The sequence below is a fragment of the Oratosquilla oratoria genome, chromosome 44, assembly GCF_046742065.1.
Source record: "Oratosquilla oratoria isolate Oo_2021 chromosome 44, ASM4674206v1, whole genome shotgun sequence".
Lineage (NCBI taxonomy): Eukaryota > Metazoa > Arthropoda > Malacostraca > Stomatopoda > Squillidae > Oratosquilla > Oratosquilla oratoria.
The window spans coordinates 27950324-27957823 of NC_134820.1; the positions used below are offsets into that span (position 1 = coordinate 27950324).

General features: G+C 46.8%; 1 protein-coding gene across 1 annotated transcript in view; it reads right to left on the minus strand.

Annotated features, from left to right (window-relative positions):
• The window catches only part of LOC143022237 (uncharacterized), a 363101-nt gene that overhangs the window by 351350 nt on the left and 4251 nt on the right, over positions 1-7500 (minus strand). The window lies entirely within an intron of this gene.

Below are 7500 nucleotides of genomic sequence, written 5' to 3' on the forward strand. Positions count from 1 at the left end.
GGGGCTGCGGATTTTCCCCCATTTACTGAAACTCAAAGCAGCAATAGACTGACTGAAATGCCACGTGTTTTTCCCTATCACTGCTACATATTTGGCATAAAAAAAATTAATGAAAAAAAAATAATAATAAAAAAAGGAAGAAGAAGAAGAAGCTTCTGACCTGTGTATGACTTCAGCACTCCGCCAGGTGATTTTATTCAGTCAAAAAGGGGGACCGGGGAAGGGGGGTGGGGGTTGGGGGGACCAACCTGCATACACGAGGACCTTACTTCGAGTAGCCCATTCACATGTACTGAGTGAGCTTCATGCATGAACGAAAGAAAGATGACCACGACGACGACGAGGAGGAGGAGGAAGAGGAGGGGGAGGAAGAAAAGGTAAAGGAGGAAGAGGATGTGAAGGAGGAAGAAAAGGTAAAGGAGGAAGAGGATGTGAAGGAGGAAGAGGAGGAGGTGAAGGAGGAAGGAAAGGAGGAGGTGAAGGAGGAAGAGGACCTGAAGGAAGAAAAGGAGGAGGAGGAGGAGGAGGATGTGGAGGAAGAGGTGGTGGAGGAGGAAGAAGAGGAGGAAGAAGAGGAGGTGGAGGAGGAGGAGGTGGAGGAGGAGGAGGAGGAGGAGGAGGAGGAGAAGGAGGAGGAGGAGGAGAAGGAGGAGGAGGAGTAAGAGGTGGTGGAGGAAGAAGAGGAGGTGAAGGACAAGGAGGAGGAGGAAGATGAGGAGGAAGAGGAGGAGGAAGAGGAGGAGGTAGTGGAGAAGATGGTGAAGGAGGAAGAGGTGAAGGAGGAGGAGGAGGAGGAGATTAGTGAATAGTCTGGCTAGGCAGGCGTTCCTCGTCTCCCGAACTCGATCAAGGCAACGACTCATCTTCCAAACTTGTCCACCATTTCATTCTCGTCTTTCCTCCTCCTCCTCCTCTTCCTCTTCCTCCTCGTACTCACCAATCTACTTCCTCCACCTCGTACTTACCTATCTACTTCCTCCTCCTCACCTATCTATTTCTTCCTCCTCCTCGTACTCACCTATCTTCCTACTCCTCCTCCTCTTACTCACCTATCTACTTCCTCTTCCTCCTCCTCGTACTCATCTATCTACTTCCTCCTCCTCCTTCGCTTCCTCCTCGTACTCACCTATCTTCCTCCTCCTCCACCTCGTAGTCCCCTATCTACTTCCTCTTCCTCCTCCTTCTCTTCCTCGTCGTACTCACTTATCTACCTACTCCTCCTGCTCCTTCTCTTCCTCCTCCTCCTCCTCGTACTCACAGATTTACTTCCTCCTCCTTTTCCTCTTCGTGTTCACCCGTTCCCTCCTTCCTCCTCATCTTCCTTTATCTTCATTCTCCCCAGCCACGGTATCTTTCCCCTTTCCTTAACCTCTTCCTATTATAGCCATTCTTCCCTTCTTTGCCCTTTTCCTTCCACCGTCAAAATCCCCTCTCCCCCCTCTACCTATTATAACCATTCTTACCTTCTTTTCCCTTTTCCTTCCACCGTCAAAATCCCCTCTATCTTTCCCCTCGCCCCTTCCTCACGTGGTCCAAGTCATTGTATATTCACGTCGATGTCTTATTTTTCCTTTTCTGTCTCTCCTCCATATGTTGTGCATTTCTTCCTTCAGACTCCCGAAGAACCTTTTTCTTCGGCGTCACCAACCCTGCCGCCACCTGCAGAAGCGACCTCACTGTCGTTTTTGTCCTCAGAAGACGGGCGAGCTGCCCACGCACACTCGCAACGACTTCGCGAAGTAAACAGTGGCTCTGCGGCAACACATAACTTCTACAGTGTCCCCTTAACGCATATAGCTTTGCAGTGTAATCAAATTTGCAATCTTGGTCAAACAATTATACATGTAACATTATTTTCGTAGCTTGTACAAAGCATTAAAATATTCATTGTCCGTAATTTATCTCATGGCGGACGGGAAATCCAATAATAAGTCCAGAAGAGATATAAATTGTATTACACTACAAAGCTACATGCGTTAAGGGGATACTACAGTAGTGGCGTGTTGCCACAGCTCTATCCGACCCGCGCAAAGTTTCGCACTCGCTCGCTACATAATGAACGTGGGGCCGAGATAAATGGCCACCGGTGATGGCCACTTGCCCTGACTCTCCCTGATGACATTGGGCAAAGGTGACCGACAGATAATGGACAGCAAAGAACCGAATAGAATTCTCTTGTAACTACCACACCAAAATCTACTTTCAGTTCGCTAAGACAATATTAACCCCTTCTTGTGTTTATTTTTTATTCTTTACATAAAAATAGCTCACTATTACTTTATTCTTTCTAATATCGCCTGTTATCCGCTCTACGAGGAGGTTACACATGATAGCCTTTATTGGAATTAAGGTCTATTTAAAACCAAATGTCCTTACTGTGCACACGCGTTGACCCTAGCGGACTCGAACCCCCCGCTAAAACCAGGCGTCTAAATCCAGTCGGACATCAAACTACACCAAACAAGAGAGATAAAATAATAATAAAAAATTACCAGCGTGTTCAAGACATAGGAAGACATTCGAAGTGTGTTATCCCGCCCTCTCCCTCTCCCCTCTCCCTCTCCCTTGCCCCTCTCCCTCTCCCTCTCCCTCACCCATCCTCTCCCCTCTCCCTCACCCATCCTCTCCCCTCTCCCTCTCCCTCTCCCTTGCCCCTCTCCCACACCCATTCTCCCCTCTCCCTCTCCCCTCTCCCTCACCCATCCTCTCCCCTCTCCCTCACCCATCCTCTCCCTCGCCCCTCTCCCTCGCCTCCTCTCCCTCGCCCCTCTCTCACACTCACCCTTGACTCGTCACCATGGTTGACCTCTACGATAATATGGATAGTGAGATCGTGAGAATTTGTAAACTTAAGAAGAAGAGAATGAGGAGGAGGAGGAAAGGGAAGACGAAGAAGATGAAGGAGACGAACAAGAAGAGAATGAGGAGGGTAAGGAGAGGGAAGACGAAGAAGATGAAGAAGACGAATAAGAAGAAGAGAATGAGGAAGATGAGGAGGATGAGGAGTGGGAAGACGAAGAAGATGAATGAGACCAATAAGAAGAAGAGAATGAGGAGGATGAGGAGACGAAGACGAAGAAGACGAAGAAGACGAAGAAGATGAATGAGACGAATAAGAAGAGAATGAGGGGGATGAGGAGGAGAGGGAAGATGAAGATGATAAAAAGAAAAAGAAGAGGAAGAAGAAAAAGAAGATGATGAAGAAGGTGAAGAAGAAAAATAATATGGAGAGGAAGAAGATGAAAAAGAAGATGATGAAGAAGGTGAAGTGAAAGAAAGAGAAGAGGGAGAAGAGGAAAAGGAAGAGGAAGAAGAAAAAGACAATGAAGAAGAAGAAGAAGAAAGTGAAGGGAAAGAATAAGAAGAGGAAGAAGATGAAAAAGAAGAGGAAGAGGAAGAAGATGCTGAAGAAGGTGAAGAAGAGAAAGAATAAGAAGAGGAAGAAGAGGAAAAAGAAGATGAAGAAGAAAAAGAAGAAGAAAAGAATGAGCCAGGAATCTTAAGACATTAATCCCATTGAGGAATGAAGCCTTAAGACGTTCAATTATCCTCCCAGAGTCTTTCACCGCTCGACACAAACGACCAGAAGCCTCTACTTGGAACGTCCCCCTTAACGTCTTCTTCAAGTTATACATTTTAATCATTTACTTCCACACATACATACATATATACATATACCAAAGACATTTTCCCCCTTACAAGGGAGGTAGCCAAAAGACAAAGGCACAGAAACCACTCCCACCCATTCCATCCCCTACATACTCCACTCCCCTCTACCCTCTTCCCTCCCTCTTATCTTGGCACCTCCTGGATGACGGGTCATCCCTGCATCTTGTCCACTGCCCTGGCTCGGAAGCAGAGTCGTAAGACACAGCACATCCACAGCAAGGCCGCTTCATTAATTTCCATTCCATCCCCTACATACTCCACTCCCCTCCACCCTCTTATCTTGGCACCTCCTGGATGACGGGTCATCCCTGCATCTTGTCCACTGCCCTGGGTCAGAAGCAGTGTCGCAAGACACAGCAAGGCCGCTTCATTAATTCATTCAATTCATTTACTTAAACGACTAAACACCTGAGCAACGACAGAATCAGGAGAGAAATAAGGATGCGTTGCATCATCAGCCGACATTGCTCAGCCTCACGAGGACAATAAAACGTTCTGTGACATCTGCGACCACCTCAGGAGAGAATACTATGTCATACATTATATACAAATCCATATACGTACAGTCACATGGGCGGGGGAAAAAAGTCTGACAGGGTTTCTTTATATTTACAGGGATTCGAGTCAGACTTATAATTTCTCAACTCTTCTTTTTACTTCACTTCAGCTTTTGAAGTTCTGAAGTTTTTGAATGCTGTGGGTGTAATTCATTCTACAGACTCGAGTCCCCTTATGTGATTCACCATGGTCTTTGGATCACGTGTTGGACTCGTGATCGACAGCTATTTCCCTCCCGGAAGAGAGCTCAGAGCTCGTATATGACCAATCTATGGGTAATGCTGTGACCTTACACACACACACAACCTCCCTGCCCACGAGTTGGAGTAACAACCCGCAGCGCAGCGATACTGAAATTATTTCAGCCCTGGGCTGGATTCGAACCCGGACCTCCGTAGTGGCAGCCGGGAACTCTACCAACTGCGCCACGAGTGTGTGTGTGTGTGTGTGTGTGTGTGTGTGTGTGTGTGTGTGTGTGTGTGTGTGTACATTTTTGTTCTACTGCGTCATCGACTGTGTGTGTTTTTTGTATCACGTGGGTACTTGCATATGCAAATGACTACGAACAGGTCCACATAACAGAGACTGTACAAGTAATGACTCTGCGAACAAACTCAACACACATTCACCTCTTCAGCTGTGGGAGGACAGTTTACCCTAAGCTGAATAAAATCACCAGGCGAAAGACTACTTTTTCCCTCTTATTAGGGGGTGGCTGAGTCATTGTTACGTCTAAACCTACATCCACACAAAAGCCCCCTTTTCCTATATTCGCACCTCATGAAACGTGGGTCATCCCTGTCCCCGGCACATCGCTCGGGTCACGGGCAATGAGAGAGAGAGAGAGAGAGAGAGAGAGAGAGAGAGAGAGAGAGAGAGAGAGAGAGAGAGAGAGAGAGAGAGAGAGAGAGAGAGAGAGAGAGAGAGAGAGAGAGAGAGAGAGAGAGAGAGAGAGAGAGAGAGAGACAGGCAGACAGAAAGTGAAAGAGAGAGAGAAAGAGTGGGACAGGCAGGCAGAGTGAAACAGGAAGACAGTGAGAGAGAGAGAGAGAGAGAGAGAGAGAGAGAGAGAGAGAGAGAGAGAGAGAGAGAGAGAGAGAGAGAGAGAGAGAGAGAGAGAGAGAGAGAGAGAGAGAGAGAGAGAGAGAGAGAGAGAGAGAGAGAGAGAGAGAGAGAGAGAGAGAGAGAGAGAGAGAGAGAGAGAGAGAGAGAGAGAGAGAGAGAGAGAGAGAGAGAGAGAGAGAGAGAGAGAGAGAGAGAGAGAGAGAGGAGAGAGAGAGAGAGAGAGAGAGAGAGAGATAGAGAGAGAGAGAGAGAGAGAGAGAGAGAGCACATGACGGGTACGTCAACACCTTTTCGCCCACGACCCAGACACCGAGTTCGTGATGACGCAACATCCTCCATGACTTCGACGAGTTCGTACGAAGTCGTTCTTTCAGCGAAAGCCGAAGTCCTCCTCCTCCTCCCGAACTACTCCTTCTCCTCCTCCCGAACTACCGAACTACTCCTCACCTCCTCCTCCTCCCGAACTACTACTCCTCCTCCCGAACTACTCCTCCTCCTCTTCCCGAACTACTGCTCCTCCTCCTCCCGAACTACTCCTCCTCCTCCCCCCGAACTATTCCTCCGCCTCCTCCTCCCGAACTACTACTCCTCCTCCTCCCGAACTACTACTCCTCCTCCTCCCGAACTACTACTACTCCTCCTCTTCCCGAACTATTCCTCCTCCTCCTCCTCCCGAACTCTTCCTCCATCACCTCCTCCTCCCGAACTCTTCCTCCGCCTCCTCCCGAACTACTACTACTACTACTACTACTACTCCCGAACTCCTCCTCCGCCTTCTCATCCTCCAGAACTACTACTACTACTACTCCTTCCCCCCCTCCTCCTCCTCCTCCTCCTCTCTTCACGAACTCCCACGTGCCCCGGCTGTATCCTTCGCCTCTTCGCTCTGTGTTATATGATAACGCTGATATGGACATAACTGTAATTTCCAGATCGGCGTTCAAAAGTACAACGCTCGCGGGGTCCTGTCTCTTGCTCTTCAATTGTCGTAAAGTGATTAAAATGTGTGTGTGTGTGAGTGTGTGTGTGTGTGTGTGTGTGTGTGTGTGTGTGTGTGTGTGTGTGTGTGTGTGTGTGTGTGTGTGTGTGTGTGTGTGTGCATGCCATATACAATTATACATATCTATGGATACACACCCGACCACAAACGCAAGCATATCTATCAATGTTTAGTATGAACAAGAGACCGAGAGAGAGAGAGAGAGAGAGAGAGAGAGAGAGAGAGAGAGAGAGAGAGAGAGAGAGAGAGAGAGAGAGAGAGAGAGAGAGAGAGAGACTGAGAGTGAGATAGAGGAAATGATGATAGCTGTCACTAGTTGCGACAAAATTCACTCAAAGAAACACACGCGCGCGCGCACGCACACACACACACACACACACACGGGAAATTCAAGGCCAAACTTGACCAAAGGGATCTATATAGAGACGGGACACCACGAGCATACGACATTTAGGTAACATACACGGTGGGTTGCAGGTCTGCGAGAAGGCTACTGCGAGACACTAACACGTTCGTTATTTCCGAGACGGCAAACGGCGTGTAGGCGTATAATTCGAGGAATCGCACACACGTGTGCGTGCGTGCGTGCGTGCGTGCGTCCGCGCGGCGTGGAGGCTACACAGTTTCCCTAAGTTTAGAAAATTCCTTTAATTTCTCGACTTCAGTTTCACTATGAATAAAAATCTATTTTATTTACTCAGCTTGTACCTCCCTATGTTTAGAAAATTAATTTAATTTCTCGACTTGAGTTTTACTATGTTTAAAAATAATTTATTTCCTCAGCTTGTACCTCCCTATGTTTAGAATTTTTTTTAATTTCTCGACTTTAAATTAACTATGCATAAAAAATATTTTATTTCCTCAGCTTGTACCTCCCTATATTTTGAAAATTGGTTTAATTTCTCGACTTGAGTTTTACTATGATTAAAAAACAGTTTATTTCCTCAGCTTGTACCTCCCTATGTTTAAAAAATCTCTAATTTACCGGCTGGTGTTTCACTATGTTAAAAAAAACAAAATTATTTTACTTCCCCAGCTTCTACCTCCCTATGTTTGGAAAATTCTTTAAATTTCTTGACTTGTGTTTCGCTGTGCTTAGAAAGAAATCTAAGGTATGTTTAATTTTAAAACCCAGGTTCCACGAAAAATGATACAATCCATTTTCGGATATGTTTGTATTTATAAACAGGAATGTATAAATACTTGTC